Genomic DNA, 17,988 nt, shown 5'->3' with positions numbered 1-17,988 from the left:
GGATGCTAGGCTTTCAATGTAGGTGCTAGTCGGATGCTGGACTTTAATGCAGATGCTAGTCGGATGTTGGACTTTAGTAGAAAATAAACATGTTGGTGCCAGTCGGATGCTAGAATTTAATGCAGATGCCAGTCAAATGCTGGAATTTAGCATAAACTAAACATGTTAGTGCCAATCGGATGCTGGACTTTTAATGTAGGTGCCAGTTGGATGCTGGAATATAGCAGAAAATAAACATGTTGGTGACAACCGGATACTGGGCTTTCAAAGGGGGTGCTAGTCGGAGGCTGGACTTGCAGATGCCAGTCTGATGCTGCACTTTAATGCAGATGCTAGTCTGATGCTGCACTTTAATGCAGATGCCAGTCGGATGCTGGACTTTAGTAGAAAATAAACATATTGGTGCTAGTCGGGTATTGGGCTTTCATAATGGGTGCTAGTCGGATGTTGGACTTTAGCAGAAAATAAACATGTTGGTGTCAAACGGATGATGGGCTTTCAATGTAGGTGCCAGTCAGGTGGTAGCCTTTAGCAGAAAATAAACATGTTGGTGCCAGTCGGATGCTGGGCTCTCAGTGTAGGTGTCAGTCGGATGTTGTACTTCAGCAGAAAATAAACAGGTTGGTGCCAGTCGAATGCTAGGCTTTCAATGTAGGTGTCAGTGGGATGCTGGACTTTAATGTAGATGCCAGTGGGATGTTGGACTTTAACAGAAAATAAACATGTTGGTGCCAGTCGGATGTTGGACTTTAATGCAGATGCCAGTCAAATGCTAGACTTTAGTAGAAAGTAAACATGTTGGTGCCACTCGAATGCTGGAATATAGTAGAAAATAAACATGTAGGCGCCAGTCGGATGCTGGGCTTTCAGAGCGGGTGCCAGTCGGAGGCTGGACTTACAGATGCCAGTCTGATGCTGCACTTTAATGCAGATGCTAGTCGGATGCTGGACTTTAGCAGAAAATAAACATATTGGTGCCAGTCGGATGTTAGGCTTTCATAGTGGGTGCCAGTCAGATGTTGGACTTTAGCAGAAAATAAACATGTTGGTGTTAGTTGGTTGTTGGGCTTTCATAGTGGGTGCCAGTGGGATGCTGGACTTTAATGCAGATGCCAGTGGGATGCTGAACTTTAGTAGAAAATAAACATGTTGGTGCCAGTCGGATGCTAGACTTTAATGCAGATGCTAGTCAAATGCTGAACTTTAGCAGAAAGTAAACATGTTGGTGCCAGTCGGATGCTGCACTTTTAATGTAGGTGCCAATCGGATGCTGGAATATAGCAGAAAATAAACATGTTGGTGCCAGTCGGATGCGGGGCTTTCAGAGGGGGTGCCAGTCGGAGGCTGGACTTGCAGATGCCAGTCTGATGCTGCACTTTAATGCAGATGCTAGTCGGATGCTGGACTTTAGAAGAAAATAAACATATTGGTGCCAGTTAGATGTTGGGCTTTCATAGTCGGTGCTAGTCAGATCCTGGACTTTAGCAGAAAATAAACATGCTGGTGTTAGTCAGTTGTTGGGCTTTCATAGTGGGTGCTAGTCGGATGCTGGACTTTAGCACAAAAATAAACATGTTGGTGCTAGTCGGATGCTGGGCTTTTAATGTAGGTGCTAGTAGGATGCTGGACTTTTAAAGCTAGTGCCAGTCGGATGCTGGACTTTAAATGCAAGTGCTAGTCAGATGCTGGACTTTAAAGGCAAGTGCCAGTCAGATGCGGGACTTTTAAAGCTGATGTCAGTTGGATGCTGGACTTTAAATGTAAGTAAAATTGTATAGACCAACACAAGCTAGGCTTTAACTAATAGTGAAAGTATGAATGCCAATAAAAGTTGAGTTTTAGCGAAAAGGTCAACTAAAAACTAGAGTTTAACATAGAAATAAGCATGAATGGTTGATGAGGCCGTCATCACGCAAATTCGGTGGAATCTTACTCCAATAAATGGTGAATCACTTGAGCGGCCTCTAGACTACAATTTATTCGGTGGAAATCGACCCAAAGATGCAGCGGAAGACTCGGTTGAGTTCCAGTGGGGAACTCTTACTCAAACTCTCACTATTTTCGGAACCCTAGGAGGTAAACCCTCTACTAGGAAAGGTGAGCTCTGAAGAGAGGTAAAAACCACACTATATTCATCAAAGGTGAAGAATTACAAACAAATGGCTTGCTCTTTTATAGAGAGTAGGGCAGTCATGAAAGATGAATATTGTTCTAATGGCACAAAGGCCTAACCCTATAGAAAAGAGGGAAAACGTGATTACAACCTAACTAAAGGTAAGGGAGGCAGGAATGCGTGACATAGAGAACCCAAATAGAGTTGTGAAAAAGGAGAGGATTGGCAACGCGTGGGATGGTTTGGCTATACGTGAGGAATGCAGGAGCTTCCCTAGCGGATTGTTTCTTGAGACACGTGAGGAGGTGTTAGGGTTAGCTAGCGCTGTGCAACAAAGAAAAGGTGTGGGCTAGAGCTGTGTTCAAATGGAAGAAACCCTAGCAACAACTCTCGCGTGAGGCGTGATTTCTGAAAGTTAATGGGTTGCTTGAAGCGGTATCTCAGTCCATGTGGAGATGCGTTGCCATGTATTGGTGGAAATGGGCTTATTTGAGTTGAAGCCCACTTGCTTGCTTCATGCTCCAGTATCAGACCCAACAACTCCCCTTTCTTCATCCCATGCTAGGTGACGTATAATAAATGGTGGTAACGTGAAGAAATAGGGCTTCTTGGCCTAATACGTTGACAAATGAAAGTCCGTATGCTCTTCCATATCAACGATGTTGGTTTTGAAATATTCCTGACACAAGAAGACAATTAAAGATATCATAAGAATGGCCCAATAAAGGTGTAAGGCCCCAAAACAATTATTTATCTAAAAAAATAAAAGAAATTTAAAAAGAAATTTAAAGAAATGAGCCTAGCCAATGGCCCAAGCCATGAGGCCTTAGGGTTATATTCATCATCCCCTCCCTCTTGAAGATGATTTGTCCTCAGATCTAGAAGGTTGATTAAGACCCATAACATTAAAAGCTAGATTCCTCATGGATCAAAAATATATCTACAGTAGTCATCAAATAAGATTTCATTAAAATTTTGTATGCCATGCAGAGTATATTTTGTGAAGATACATGAAGATAGGCTTTTCTGTTTAAAAACATTTTCAATGAAGCCCATTTCACAAAAATAGTCATTTTCCGATTGACTTAATTGTAACTTAAAAGGTAACTCTAAATTAATTTTTGCAAATCTTTTGAGGAATATGGAATGATTGGTGAAGGTGGAAAAACAATTTTAGGGAGAACTAAGATAAAAGAATTAATGACAAATAGAGTTTAAGAATTGTATTACTCCCTTCTTTATGCAAGAAACTGTAGGATGTTGTATCTCTACTTCTCTAACCATGATTTCTTTTCTCTCAATCTCTTTCTCTTTTCTTTTAAACTTTTTCTCTTGTCTTACTTTCTCTTTTCTCTGTTTTTCCTCCTTCTCTTTTCTTTCTTTTTCCTCCTTCTCTTTTCTTTGTTGTTCCTCTTCTTCTCTCAATTCTTGTTCAAATTTCTCTCTTTCTTTCTGCTCTCTTCTCTGAATTCTTAATCTTTCTTTTTCTTCTAACTCCCTCATTTCTCTTAAAAGTATTGTGAGTTTTTCCTCCTTCCTCTTTGCTATCTCAATCTTTTTTTTTCTCTATCTCACGATCAAAATCAAAGGAAGGTGGTATGAATGTTCTTCTCATGCATGCTCTCAACTCACTCCAATTTTGAATGGGAGATTTTCTTCCTTTTTCCACTCTAGACTGCCTATAATCCCACCACTCTCTTGCATGTACTACAAAACTAGAAATGCACAAAGTAAGAAAATAGTATTTACTATGTCTAAGATGGAATGAATGCACCAAATCATCTATTTCCCTCTCCCACGATATGTATGATAATGCACTTATGTCCTCACCAAAGAAAGGGAATGTACTCTCATGTGTATAATGCAATTTATCCTTACAATGACTACCTAAATGCAATTGACTGTACGAATGAAAACTCATCTTGCCAAACACACTTATCAAACAAATTTTCACAAAGAAACTTTAGGAATTTCTAAAGAGAAAATAATGGAAAAGATTTCTAGAGATACTCCCAAGAATGGGAGGTGAGTCACATGGACAAGCTTAGGAACCAAGCCTTTTCTAGCCAGAGATCTCTAAATTTCTTTCACAAAATTTCTCAAGAAAAATTCAAAGCAAAACAGGTTGTAATAAACAATTAACAAAGTGTGTGAAGAGAGTGAAAACTTAAAGACCAAAACAAGGTCAACTACGTGTTAAACACATTGCACCTAGATATCATAGAGACGTAAAACATAAATTTCAACATGCATAACACACACATAACCTGGACATGGAAAACATAAAGAACAAGAAAACATAAAAAAAAAACAAGAAAACATAAACTAGACGAAAAGTTTTCCTAAGTGAAGTAAAAAGCTATTACAAATAACTAAGGAATGGAATTGCAGTAATGCATTTTCCCATTCCAAAGCAAATGAACAGAAACTAAAAGAAGAAAATTACACCACAAAGTTCCATGATATCAAAACAGAAATAAAAAAAAATTAAAAGTAAACTCGGGCTGCAGTTTCTTTGCTATTCTCCCTCTCGGCCAGCCCCCAAAAAAAATGTATCCATCAACTATCTGCACTCCTTCTTTAAGTCCTAGTTCTCTCCTACAATTCCTCTCGAGTGGCCATTCAATTTGTTTGTCCTCATAGTTCCTCCTTCAGCTCTACCTTCAAGAAAAAGGTAATCACCTACAAAGTTGCCAAATTAGTGAGTTTCAAGCCAGATGAACCAAGATCACTCACGGTCTTCCACATAAGAATAACAAAGCAGAAAATCAGGTAAAGCTCAAATGGAAGAATTGAACAACATCAAGTGATAGAATTAAATGGACAAACTCAATTGAATAAGCAAGAAGAACAAGCAAGAAAAAGGCAAAGCAACAAAGGATAACACATAAAGTAGAACCTAAGGAATGTGTCTAGAACAAGATTAACAAAACTAAAATCAAGAAGACACAAAACAAACAAGTTGAATCATACATGACAAGATAGATGTAGCTGGAATGAATATATATAGAATCAAAACTCAATGAAGCTCCCATACAAGCATAGTGAGCAAGTGAAGAAGGCTTCAAGAGTATTTAAAGGAGTTGTGAAATGCACTATCATTTTCTTTTCACTCAACAGGCCATCAATTTTCTTTTCTTTTCCAGATTTCTTTTTCTATTTATATCAGATCACAAGGCCATACAGTTACACACTGTTATATTTTGAAATAAATTTGCTACAATTCACAACTCAAAGTTCAAGTTCAATTTCATTCAGCTAACAAAATGCACAATCATGTTCAAAGCAAATGACTCAACCTAAAAAAATTTTGAAAGAGACTCAAGGAAAAATAGAGTGACTCTCGGCCAAGAATAGAATTAGGCAACAAAAGTTATGCATCAGATTCACAGTGGCATATTAAATCAGAAATGCATTGCAATACTGCAGACTTTGCATCCAAAAATCTGGCCACAAGTCAAATACACAATCAACTCAGTAAAACACAATGACATAGCCTAAACAGAACTAAAGCAAAAGCATACAGTTTTCAGAATGATACAGATAGTGTATGAGGTTTAATGTCACACTGAGTCAATCATATAAGATACTGAGTTGAAATGAAAAATAATGGCCAGCACAAGTAATGCAGAGGTATGAAATTGCAGTGATATGATAAGATCCACACTCTAGGCTAATCACAGAGCAACAAATTGTGATTAAGTAGACACTCAATTAAAACCAATGAAGTTGCCAATATCAACAAAGAGCATCATGATTTTACTTCAAATAATTAGGATATGAATATAGATAGAGCACACAAACATCAATCACAAGAAACCAGATTGACGCACAAGGTTATGCTAAGCACAAATAACCAGAAAAAAAATGTGACTTAGCTTTCACACAAGGCAACAAAGATTCAACAGAAGCACTAAACACGATTGGAAATAATAAGCAATGAACTGTTGCAAACAAAGCAGCAGAGAGTCAGCCTATGTGTGGACCAAAACCAACTAGAATTCCACTGAAACTATTTAAACAGTTTGGCCAACACAGTCATTGGCAAGCACATGAATGGCAAAAACAACACAAGAAAACAACAAAAAGACAGCAGCAGCACGAATTAACATGAATCAGTGGGAAATGCACTGCAGAAAAATTGCTATTGATCTACTAGCAATTAAAGAACTCCAGAACATACACATGAAAGTACGCATTCGAATTAAAACATATACTGAACAATGACGAAACAATACACAAACATAAATTAGGTACACATCTATGGAATCAGCGACATACTAAGTAACTAACATGACCTAAGACAAAACACGATTCGGAAAAAATTAAAGCTAAGTAAGAAAACAAAATTAAACCTAAGACATGCAATGAGTGGCAGATTCAGAGAGCTAAACATGAAATCAACACGGTATTGATTCAGAAAACTCAAGACAATTAAACTTGAATCAATTTCAGCAAAAAACAATCACCACGACACAGATTCAATCAGATAAAAACAAACTCAATCAGCGCATGAACAAGATGAAATCGAACAGAAAAGAAGAAACAAGAACAGAGATACTCATCTTTGAAGACCTCCATGCTCCAAGCTCAAAACCGGAGCTCTGATTACCACACGATGAGGCCGTCATCACGCAGATTCGGTGGAATCTTACTCCAATCAATGATGAATAACTTGAGCGGCCTCCAAACGACAATATATTTGGTGAAAATCGACACAAAGACACAGCGGAATACTCGGTTGAGTTCTAGTGGGGAAATCTTACTCAAACTCTCACTATTTTCGGAACCCTAGGAGGTAAACCCTCTACTAGGAAAGGTGAGCTCTGAAGAGAGGTAAAAACCACACCATATTCATCAAAGCTGAAGAATTACAAACAAATGGCTTGCTCTTTTATAGAGAGAAGGGCGACCGTGAAAGATGAATATTGTTCTAACGGCACAAAGGCCCAACCCTACAGAAAAGAGGGAAAACATGATTACAACCTAGCTAAAGGTAAGGGAGGCAGGAACACGTGACTCAGCGAACCCAAATAGAGTCGTGAAAAAGGAGAGGATTGGCAACGCGTGGGATGGTTTGGCTATACGTGAGGAACAAAGGAGCTTCCCTAGCGGATTGTTGCTTGAGACGCGTGAGGAGGTCTTAGGGTTAGCTAGCGTTGTGCAGCAAAGAAAAGGTGTGGGCTGGAGTGGTGTTCAAATGGAAGAAACCCTAGCAACAACTCTCGCATGAAGCGTGATTTCTGAAAGTAAATGGATTGCTTGAAGCGGTATCTCGGTCCATATGGAGATGCGTTGCCGTGTATTGGTGGAAATGGGCTGATTTGAGTTGAAGCCCAATTGCTTGCTTCATGGTCCCGTATCAGACCCAACAGCTCCCCTTTCTTCATCCCATGCTATGTGACGCATAACAGATGGTGGTAACGTGAAGAAATTGGGCTTCTTGGCCCAATACGTACAAAAATTGCTAGAAAAGATTCTTTTATTTTAGGAGATGAAGAAGGCTAAAGGATTTTAGGAGACATGCATGTGAATATTTGGAAGAAAACATCACGCTCTTTCTCCTCAATTAAAACATTAGGCTAAGAAGAAACATGACATTCCAAGACATTATTATGTTTTTAACTTATCAATATTTTTTATTTTCATTTTTGTTTTATTATATTTTTTATCATAAATTTTATGATTTGAGAAAAAGGAATTAACCCAACATACAATTTTTATTATTTTTTATTTTACCTCTGTGACACCTTTTAGAACTCGATTCAACCAAGATCTTGTAGAAGTCATTTATACCAAAAATAGAGCTCTGAGTAGTCAAAATATATGACGTGAAATGTGTTCTATGAGACATAAGATTGATGGTATATATTGGCAACATTGGTATGATAGAAAGAAAGGCAACATATGACACTTGCCTATAAAGCAAATTCTAGCAAATCTTGAGAATCAGGGACTTCTTTCAAGCGTTATATTTCTTGAGCACATCAGAATTGACTAGAAAAGGTAATTCTTCTCCGTCCATTTTGGTAAGAATCAAAGCTCCCCCAGAAAATGACTTTTTTTCCACAAAGGGCCCTTCACAATTTGGAGTCCATTTTCCTCTATGATTGTTTTGAACAGGCGAGACTAAACCTCCCTTGTGGAAACCTTGAGGACAACCTTTGCTTTTTATGGCTCTCGATCTCTCTTCTAAGATCTCTAGCTTACTTATCGTACTGGCATCTTTAGTTGCTATCCCTTGTACAAGAGTATTAGATGTAGGTTTCACTTGAGAATCCTCTCTTGTGGTTATATGAAAAACCTTTGCCTTCCTAGTAACTTGAGTTGCTTCAAGCTTATTTCCTTCTCCCTCACTAATTAAAGACATCTTGTCGGATGTATGAACATGAGTCTGAGTATGGCCTTATTAGCGTGATGAGCGGTAGGTATAGCTTGATTTTTACTACAATGACCTGGAGGAAGATCATGTAAGGGAAAGGGTTGCGCTTGGATTCCTCGTCGTTGTTGGTGTACACTATGTTTTGCCATACATACCAAAGGGTTAGCATGAGTTCTAGGATAGAATCTTGGAGGATAACAAAAGGTTTGCTTTTTGCTTTGAGAGGGAAAAGTTTTATTCATGGTCCTCAGATTTTTTAAGATCTCCAAAATTTGTTTCACTTGGTCTTTTAATTGGTTTATATCAGCCTTCATTGCTGCTTGATCCTTTTTCCAATCTTCCATGATCTTTTGGTTAGCACGAGTCCTACAAGGGTGTCGTAGTGATTTTGCCTTTATTTTCAATTTTTTATTTTTATATTAGAATATGAAGGGAAAAAAAGATGATTTTGTCGTTATTTTTATGTTTTTATTTTTATCTCAGGATATGAAGAGGAAAAAAAATGAATGCAAAGTGACATGAAAATTCAAGATGTTATAAACTTTTAAAATTACCTATATGCATATGTACAGTGGATAAATATTAGGCATTATGTAAGAAAACATGAGAATGCAAGATGCTATTATGAATTTAGAAATTATGCCAATGTAAAGGGCCACCCATATGAATGCATGGTAAACATTATGGAATGTGAAATGTGAAAGCAAGGTGTTATAAATATGAAAAGGTATGTATGTACAAAGTATCATTCATGAATGAAGACAAAATGTGTAATGCATGTTTGTGCCTTAAGAGGCATTTATTCACCTAATGTTGATGTGAATGTCACACATTTTGAAAGTGGTTTGCATGACATGCAATTAATTGATGCAATGAGATGCTCGCCTTAAGAGGTACTTATTTACATGATAAGTTACTAAAATTGTGATACACTAAAAACATGCATGGAATATAATTATTTGATGTAATTAGGTGCTTGTCTACACCTCAAGAGGTGTATTTATTTATATGACATGATGGTAAAATGGTCATGCACTCAATAAAAAACTAGAATGATATGCAACGTAAAAGACATGCCTAAGTCAAATGTAAAATGCAATGGATGCTTGCACCTCAAAAGGTGTTTATTCATACAATATGCTGATACAAGCATGACGAATTTGAAAATTAATTATACGATATCATGAATGTGCAGGTATAAAATGTAACATCCCTAAGGAATATTACGAATTTTTAATAAATAAAAATAGAAAAGAAAATTAGATACCACATTTAGTATAATAGCATTTTCCAAAAACACGGGAAATTTAATCAAAATTCTAACTGTAACATAATCCAAATGTTCACAATTATTCTATTACAAAATTTACCAAAGTTTCACAATTATTCTATTACAAAATTTACCAAAGTTCAAGATAATTAAAGTTACATCAAAATCTTAAAACAAAAGAAATGTTTTCAAAAGCCCAGGTAGACCCTGCTCTCCGCCTCTAGACATATCCTGGCCCACCTGTCACATCATCTGCTCCCGGATAACGAGTTATCCGATCATCGCCACACACATAGAGAAAGGGTGAGCTATGCACAATATATAAATAGATACATAAAATAAATATGCCACCCATCCCAAAATAGCATAACTAAAATCTCATGATTTTCAAAATACCCAACCATGACCTTATAGTCCCTCACGAGTCATTTATATGAACTAGGTCTTGGGACTTCTATATGCTCCCACGAAACTAACTCATTCATGGTCCAACCCTATAAGCCTATCCTGCTCATAGTCTTGCCCTACAGACTCCTCGTCTGTAGTAAATCATCCAAGTCTCCTCAACCTGGACCCTGGCACGCACGCAATCACCATACTATGGACTCCTCGCCCAATAGTAGCTGATGGGAACATAACAGTTCCTTGCCCATCGTGCGCCCGACACATGTAATCACCATACTAAGAACTCCTCGCCCAATAGTAGCCGACGGGAACTCAACCAGTTCCATGCCCATCATGTGTCCAACCACCAAGCACATCCCAGACCCCTATTGGACTTAGTCCTTCAAGCCCAAATACCACACCACATGCATATACTTCCTATACTTAGGATAAAGCAGCCAAATCACACACACAAGCATACACAAACATGGAATTTCGCATAAACTCGCTTAAGCTATGGACTCTTGCCCAAGCTAAGCCCTCAGCCTCGCTTAGGCTAATTCACCTCGCCTGAGCGAGTTTAAAACATCAACATCATCACGTTATCTCGCTTAGGCGAGATCCCCTCGCCTAGGCAAGATCATCTCTCGCCCAAACACCTAATTCAATCTCGCCTGGGCTACAATGCAAGCAAAACATCACACATGACCACGACATCTCGCTTAGGCGAGACCGTCTCGCTTGGGCGAGACCCTGGTTCGCTCAACACACAAAGCTCTTCGCTTGGACGAGGTTTCGCGCTCAGAACACTCAGGTCACATCGCGACCTCGCTTAGGCTAGTGTCTCTCGCCTGAGCGAGAGACCAAGTTGCTAAAAAACCGAGTCAGTCGCTTGGGCGAGATGCTCGACCCCTAAACCAGTAGTGAAACTCTACAACTCTCGCTTAGGCGAGAACGATCCGCTTGGGCGAGAATTGCAGTATTCCTCTCCTGGTCTTGTGCGAAACGACCCACAACCATACCAAAACATCATTCATACATTGCTCAGCATAACATAATGACCAGAAATCATCAGAACAAGTTATATATCACTCCTTTCAAATACCCCAACTCGAGATTGATTCAGCTCTAACCCTTCCATACCCAAAATCCTCATTCTCAAACCAATAACGCATAAAAGAGTTTTGCAAACAGCAATAACTAAGCCAATTCTTAATCACAGTGCATACAATCCAGAATTCATACCATACGAATTTCAATTGAGGTTATACTGAATCAGACCCATACACAATTCATGTAATTTACACACACAAAAGAGCAGCTCCCCTAACCTGGAATTCTAGATTAAAGATGAAAAGGATGAAGGACCCTTAGTTCACCAATGCTTTTGTTTCAACCCCCTTGTACACCCAAAACTTCTTCTCAATTCCTAATTTCGTTTTCCTCTCTAAATCAGGTTTCCACTTAAGGTTATTTACTTATTGGGTTAATACTGTTTTTCACAGCCCCTTTGGTTGCTCCTCAGGCTTTACCTTTTGCCCTTTCACCTCCACTCCAAACTAGAATTAGCAAAAATAAAGTCTACTTCACCTCTAACAAGGTTTGAACTTGTAACCTTCCACACATAAGGCCAAAGTACAACCACTATGCAAATTCACGTTTTGTGATAACCATTATAATCTTATGACTATATTATCACTCACCATTCACAATTACATCACCAAAACAAAATAATAATAAATAAAATGACACACAATTGGCATACATAGGACTTGAACCCAAGTCCTTTCACACACAACCAAGTACTCTCCACCATTTAAGCTAGTACTTTTCCACATCACATCAAACAATATTTAATGCCATAAAAGCTCTTTCTACCCGCATTTATTAATTAATTAATTTTCACGGGTCTTACAATTCCCCCACCTTTAAAAGTGTTCGTCCTCGAAAATAGGACTTACGAATAAAGAGGTGAGGATAAGACTTCCTCATGAGATCCTCTATCTCCCAAGTCATCTCTGTGTTGTCTCATCCTAGAGTACCTTCACCATCTTTAACTCCTTGCCTCTCAGTTGCTTGACTTGAGTATCCAATATGTGAACTAGTCTAACTGGCATAGTCAGATCCTCGCGTACTTGCACCTCATCTGACTCCAAAACATGATTTGGACTTGCAATGTATTTCCTCAATTGTGAGACGTGAAACACATTATGCAAGTTGGATAGGTGAGGTGGTAGAGCGATCTCATACGCCGTTGCTCCTATTCTCCGTGTAATCTGATAAGGCCTTAGAAATCTTGGAGTCAACTTCCTTGACTTAAGAACCCTTCTGATACTTGTAATTGGAGTAACCCAGAGAAATACATGGTCTCCATCATCAAATTCAAGTAGCTGTCTCCTCTTATCAGCATAAGACTTTTGCCTACTCTGAGTGGCTCGCATCCGATCGTGAATCAATTTAACCTTACTAGTCGTTTGTTATAGAAATTAAGGACCAAGCACAAAGGCTTTACCATCCTAATACCAGCACAAGGGAGTTCTACACCTTCTTCCGTACAATGCTTCATAGGGCGCCATACCAATACTGAAGTGGTAACTATTATTGTAGGTGAAATCCACCAAAGGTAGCACATCATTCCAGTTTCCCATGTGATCCAGCACACATCTTTAAGTCTTACAACCCAATTAATCAATTTTGCAGTCGTGTGTTAATGGACTGTTTAAGGCAATTAAGAAAGGTTGTAAGAGAAGAAATAGATCAAGACACAACAGTTTATACTGGTTTGATTCAAAAAGAATCTACGTCCAGTCTTCTCCTAAGTAAACCCACTTAGGAGGATTCCACTAACACAATAAAGATCCAAGAATTACAATAACATATATATAATTCTAGAACCTAAAAACCAAAGAACTTGATCTACCAATCAAGAACTCCTCCTAGAAGCGATGCATCCACGCAATTGCACCTATGCCTATACTTCACACAATGAAGCAACTATAATCAGAAAATCCAATAAAAAAGAATCAAGAAACAAATACACCTATTGTTGTGCAGATTTGTCAATTTGCTCCTAGATTCAAGCTAGACCCATCAAGGTAGAATCAACCACAATCCATTAGAGAATTACCTAATGGATTAATTTATGCAGAAATATGAAAAAAGGCATATTTTACTTCCTTTTTAGTGAACAAACATGCAGTAAATTCAAAATGTGGGAGTACTTCAACCAACAATTATACTTGATCACAATAGAAGAGGAACTGTTCACCTTGGCAATGCCTAAAATTTGACCTTTATTATAATCATCTCTTGTAACATGACCATTAATTGGCTTTGTAAGATATCCTGCAGAAGTTCTTCACATCTCCTTTCATGTGTCTTGAGCATCCATTATATAGAAGCGACATTGTTTTCCTTGCATCAAGACACACTTGAAACAAAGATTAAAGAGAAGATGCAAGTACCCAACTGAACTTGGGTCCTTTCATGTTAATGGTTTGAGGTGTTCCTTTAGGTACCCATGATGAAGGATTATCTTGTTTCTTTTAAAGATTATTGAATATGGTGTGAGTTGGTTAAGAAAGCTAAGTGAAATACCCACTGGACATTAAGATAGCAAGCTATCTAGATGTGAAGGTTCCTTTCACAAAGCTCAAGAGAAGAAGATGATGGATTGATTCAAAATAAAAAGGAAATGGAAAGCACATAAACCATAGAAAACCAAGAACAATTGAAGGAAGAAGAAAACATAAAATGGAAAGGAAAGAAATGGTAAAACTGTGAGAAGCATGCCACTACAAGGCTAGGCTAGAAGCCATGGCAACCTTGAAGATGAGTGGATGTGTGCCGCCACTTGCTATGTAAGATAAGGCTTAAAAGTATTCACTCCCTAGGGAGGAAACTCTCAGAAATGGTTGAGACACAAGAGTGTTTTTACTTCAAAATGGTCAACCCTTTTACATGTCTAGGAGCACCCCTTATATAGAAGAGTTTAGGGGCCTCTAAGAAAATAAAAGATACCTAAGGATGTCTCTACAAAAACCTGAACCTATTGATAACGGTGTCGTTGACGCGATCAAATTAATACTACTAAACTATAGCAACTTCAGTATTGCCAAGATAGTAGTCAAGAAAATAGAAAGGGTAAAGTAACCCTAAGTCGTCTCCCAACGAACACTGAATTGATTTTTAACAAATTAGTTCTTATAAAACTATACAAATGAGTTAGTCAAATAAAATAAAAAATATAGGGGATTAAGATAAACAAAGATAGAAATAAAATTTAAAAGATAAAAAGAAATAAAAATAATAGTATAGAAAATAGATTGATTCCATTGCTTTTCTAAAATAGATTCATCCTTGGTTATCTAAAGATTATTGCTCAATTAATTATTGTTATAGATTTACAAATTAATCAATGTAAAGTCTCAATTAATTTGTTGGCATTCTCACTTTTAACCAAAGTACAGTCTCAATTAAAAGTGAGAACTTTTAGATTATTCATAGTAAATTGAACCAAAGTACAGTCTCAATCAAATTTTACTATGCCGAATCATGTCTATTCTTTTATCTTCTCACCAAATAAAAAGCTTAATTAATCAAAGTAAAGTCTCAATTAATTGTAGTTAGAGTAAATACCTTTAACCAAAGTAAAGTCTCAATTATTGGTAAAAACTCATTCAATCACATGAAAGTTTCAAAATAAAATCAAAGTAAAGTCTCAATTAGATTTAAAAACCCTTGAACTCATATGATCAACATGCAAATATAATTTTTACGTGATTCAAAGATAAAAGACATAGATGAATTAAAACCTCAACAATAATAAAAAGAACAAAGAAATTAATTAATCTAACCTCAGAATCCAATTAAGAAATTACAATGGAATCAACTCAAGAAGTTTAGCAATCCATGGAATACAAAAGAAGAATAGAGAGAAGAAAAGAGAGAGAAAGGAAACGAAATTAGGCACCTCTAAGGGTTCCGAAACTCCAAAGTCCCGAGCTTGTTTTCTTCTGCTTCTCCCTTGGTCTCTTTATATAGGAATTGGACTGGGCTTTTCTGTCGCTAAAATCTCTCAAATATCTTTTAAAATAAAAATAAAGATAAATATTTAAAGATATTTAGAGAGATATAAATTATTTGACAAATATGATTGGTTAATAATTTATGATATAATTAAATAAATTAATTATTTAAAGATATTTGATAAATTATCACCAAATAATATTTGTATTAATTTTCTAAATAAGCCATTTTTAATCATGTAGTCCAAATTTGCAGGAACATCCAAAAATATCAATATTTGCAGTTAAACCCCTCTAGTTTGACCAGTCTTTGACCATATTTGAATATTTGACCAGAGTTGACTGTTTGACCAGCTTTGACTTTGACTGTGCAATGATAGGATGACACGTGGCAGCTTATTCTCTCTCTCAAATTAGGGTTTTCATTTCTGTAGTAGGTTCGAGAATGACGGCTGCTGAACGTGGTGGCTCACGGTGGTTGCTACGGAGATGCTGCTGCATCGTTCTTCTTCTCTGATCTGATGTGCGGAGGTTCGAACATCTGCAGTCAAGGACGCGCATCCATGGCTAACGATGATTTGTGGTGGCTACAAGTCCGATCTGGTGGTTCTCACATGGTGTAGATGCAGTGGTGGCTCGTCAAGCATAGCGGCTGGTGCACGTGGTTTGGAAGCTGTGTTCGCTGCTGTTTCGTGGTGGCGACAGCGTGAAGATGTAGAAACGGTGTTGTGCTCTCCATTTTTCGGTAAGGATTAAGTTGCGTCAATGGTGGACGATGCGGTGGTGCTTCTCAGTCCATGCTTACACGTGGAACTGCGGTGCAGATGGAGGCTCAAAATTCGCAGGGACGTTGTTGTTGCAGTGGAGAAGATGGCGGAGCTGTGCTTCCATGGTGGTGCAAGTGCGAGCTGATGGAGGTGTTGGTGGCTCGCGGTGGTCAGAAAACTTGTTGCCGGCAAGGGTGGCGGCTGCCATGGTGATGGAAGGAGAGGAGAAAATTAGGGTTAAGGTTTCATGTGAGAGATGAAGGAGATGATGACGTGGCACGCCCCAATTGGTTCACATGCATGTGCAAGGATTATGCCAATGTGGCTTCTTCGGGTTGGTCAACTCAATTAGTGGAGGATTGCCACATGGCAGCATCTGGTTGAAATGAGTTTAAGTGGTAGGAGGGATGCAACTTAGTAGAAACTTGGGTGCAGAACAGATTTTTGGTGGTCCACTTTAGAAAGAGGGGAGTGTATAAGTAAAAACTACGGTGCAGAAGTGATTTTTCCAGAATTTGCTAAATTTAGCCTTATTTAAAAGGTGTTGTGTAACTTCAATCAATTTATTTTCCCACCTTGAATGAGCTTAATCTTAATTTCAGCTGCATCAACAAACGTTAAAATATCTAAAAATAATTTATACAACTAAAAATCACTTTTTAAGAAATTTTTATCACAATCTCAAACAGCCTAATCATTAGAATTATCAATTAAATCACTCTTTATGCACATAAATTCAATTAAATACCCATAATTAAACACTGAATGAGGGCAAAAATACGCACTCATCACCTAGCTTCTAGAAACTATGGTGTGTGCAAGGCTAATTTCGTTCTAGCACAAAAGGAGACAAAGAATGTGTCTCATATGTCTCCAAAAAGTGGCCAAAGTGTGTTAAAAACAAAGGTACATAGGTACACTTGTTTTATGCCTTTTACTTTATGCTTTATGCCTTTGCTTTACTCTCTCATCCACATCATTTGTGCTCCCCAATCACCATGCGCCACTTAGCATTGCTTTCTTAGTCCTAATTAACCTACAAAGCGAATAAACATAGATTAGCATGTTGGCTTAAGTCAAGTCAACTATAGTCAACAAGTCAAACCTAGTCAAAGGTCAACAAGTCAACTAAAGTTGATTCAACTAAGTCAACTTAGGGAATCAAAAATAACAAACACAAATGAAAGGGATGAACGATTAGTGAACTTCCTTTCTAAACATACTTAGTCTTCTTAAGCATGTGCCTTCATCCTTGGTTGGGGTCAATCCTTCATACTTTGATAACGTTGTCGTCAAGCGATCAAATTAATACTACTTATCTATAACAACTTCAGTATTGTTAAGAAAGTAGTCAAAAGATTAGTATGGGTTAAGTCAACCCTAATTCGTCTCCCAACGAACACGGAATTGATTTTTAACAAGTTAGTTCTTGTAAAATCTATACAAAACGGTTAGTCAAATACAATAATAAAAATATGGGAGGATTAAGATAAAAAGATAAAATAAGATAGAAACAATAGTAAAGAAAAATAGATTGATTCCATTATTTTTTCAAAATAGATTCATCATCGGTTATCTAAAGATTATTGCTCAATTAATTATTGTTGTAGATTTACAAATTAATCAATGTAAAGTCTCAATTAATTTGTTGGCGTTCTCACTTTTAACCAAAGTACAGTCTCAATTAAAAGTAAGAACTTTTAGATTATCCATAGTAAATTCAACCAAAGTACAGTCTCAATCAAATTTACTGTGCCTAATCATGTCTATTCTTTTATCTCCTCACCAAATAAAAAGCTTAATTAATCAAAGTAATGTCTCAATTAATTGTAGTTAGAGTAAATACCTTTAATCAAAGTAAAGTCTCAATTATTGGTAAAAACTCATTTAATCACATGAAAGTTTCTAAATAAAATCAAAGTAAAGTCTCATTTAAATTTAAAAACCCTTGAACTCATATGATCAACATGCATATATATTTAAAATCATTACTTTTTACATGATTCAAAGATAAAAGACATAGATGAAATTAAACCTCAACAATA

The sequence above is a fragment of the Vigna unguiculata genome, unplaced genomic scaffold (genome assembly GCF_004118075.2).
Source record: "Vigna unguiculata cultivar IT97K-499-35 unplaced genomic scaffold, ASM411807v1 contig_5, whole genome shotgun sequence".
Taxonomy (NCBI): Eukaryota; Viridiplantae; Streptophyta; class Magnoliopsida; order Fabales; family Fabaceae; genus Vigna; species Vigna unguiculata.
This window is presented reverse-complemented; position numbering follows the sequence as displayed.